A 1,985-nucleotide genomic window follows, 5' to 3' on the forward strand; every position below is an offset into this window, starting at 1 on the left:
TGCTGGGTAGTGGGGCGCTGAAGGGGCAAACCGGGAAGTATGCTGAAATGGGGACTTGAGGTGCTGGCGAAGCTCGGGGCTCCGTCTTGACGGACTTTAGGGAGGGAGGTAAATGCCGAACTAGCAGGTCTGCGCTTTCTCCTCACAAAATTGCAGTGTTCGCGGGTTGGACATCAAAGGTTGGGAAACCAAGGCAGAGCATAATTTCCACGCTGCTGAGAAAGGTGTTGACAGAGTTTTGGAAGGAGGCATCGTAAAAATTGGCGACTATATGGATACCAAAGCCAGTACTCTTAAACAGGAGTAGTTAGCACCTGCATCTTGTGTGCAGCTGAGCACTTGGTGTTATAGTGCAAACTGCATTTGCATGCATTTGTGTCTTCTAGGACAAAAAAAGAAAAAGCCAAAACTGCAATCTGCACTTAAATGTTAGTGTCCTGAAGAGTATGGGGGAGGGAGGCGGAATCTAGTGTTATTTTAACATAATCTTTCTCCTTGCTTAAAGTATGCTGTCAGTTTCACTGTGATTGGGGAATCATTGAAAAAGTTTTTAGACGGTTTTTGCATGGATGTTATTGTTCAGTGGTTGTTCTGTCCTCAGATTTTGTTTGTTTTCATAGCAATTGCCCCACAACTTTCACTTCAGAGAGATCAAATGTTAGGGCATTGCAATAAGTAGTTGTGATTGTAATTAATTAGGGTTGGTACCTGAAAAGTTACTTCTGAAATCTTTCATCAGTGGCTCTGTTTGCGAAATAAAGTATTGTTTAATCTTAGTAATAGGAATATAATGTATCTTAGAAAAGGAAATAGTATCTGTACCATAAAAACACCTGTTTATATGCTCATTTCCCAACTTAGCCCTATAGAGGTCTGTAACCCAGTGGTGCTTGCTTGAGTTCTGCAATAGCTGTGAGCTCTGGAGCTTGGTTTGATAGTCACACAGGAAAGATACTACCCAAGGTGCAAAGGGTTATGAAGTATGTGGTGAAGACAGCTGTGTGGACTTACTGCTCCCTTTTCTTTATCTACAATGAGCCCTTGCTTAACTCCTCATAAATGGCATACAACATAAGTAGAAATGTAAGAATGTCATTGATTCATTTTAATATTGTAAGTTCTCCCTACAGGCATACTTATTGCTCTTGTGCATATTGTCTAGAAAGCCCTTTGTAAAAATCATTAGATGATGTATCGTATGGATCATTTAATGAAGATGTGTTCAAGGATCACGGAGCAGTTACATTCCAGAGTATTTCATAGTCTTTTACCTAGGAAGAGTTTGATACATATTTCATGTAAATAATTCTTAGGGTGCTGTTTTAGTTCTTGTGTGCTTTGACCATCCATTCAGGTGGGCTAGTTGTGTTGCTTCACGTTGTGCTTGGTCATGCACTTCTTACTGAAAGTTGGCTGCTAGTTATGCAGTGTGATTTTGGCTTTGGCAGGTATTCACTGACCACCACTGCCATTCCAGGAAGACTCTTGTAACTCTTGTGAGGCCAGGGTTGCATCTCTCACAGCTAACTGTTTGCTTGTCATGCTTTTCCTTCAAGATGTAGTCTTCGCACTAGGTTAGTGGGACACACAGAAAACAGCATTATTGTTTAAGACAGAAATTCATTATGATCATTTAACTGGACCTTTCTCCTTTGTAAGAAAGCATGTGGAGAAGTAATTTTTAACTATTGTCAGTAATTATGACTAGATATTTTACTAACTACCTAAGTAGAAGATGTAATCTTTTCTAAGATCTTAGAGCTTTTTTGTGTCATTCTTACTTTTCTTCATGAATGCCATTAATCATTAATATTATTTTACTCTGGTTGGGACCATTCTAGTCTCTTTTAGGCAGCCATGAATGCAAGAAAACTGAGAATAAATGATATACCATTGGGGAAAAAAAGACAAACAGAAAGTTTTAATGTATCTTAGAACAGTTATCCCAGTTAGCTAATGTACTTTCATGAATAGGTGGAGCTGCT

This window comes from Mesitornis unicolor, unplaced genomic scaffold, assembly GCF_000695765.1.
Source record: "Mesitornis unicolor isolate BGI_N332 unplaced genomic scaffold, ASM69576v1 scaffold33481, whole genome shotgun sequence".
NCBI lineage: Eukaryota > Metazoa > Chordata > Aves > Mesitornithiformes > Mesitornithidae > Mesitornis > Mesitornis unicolor.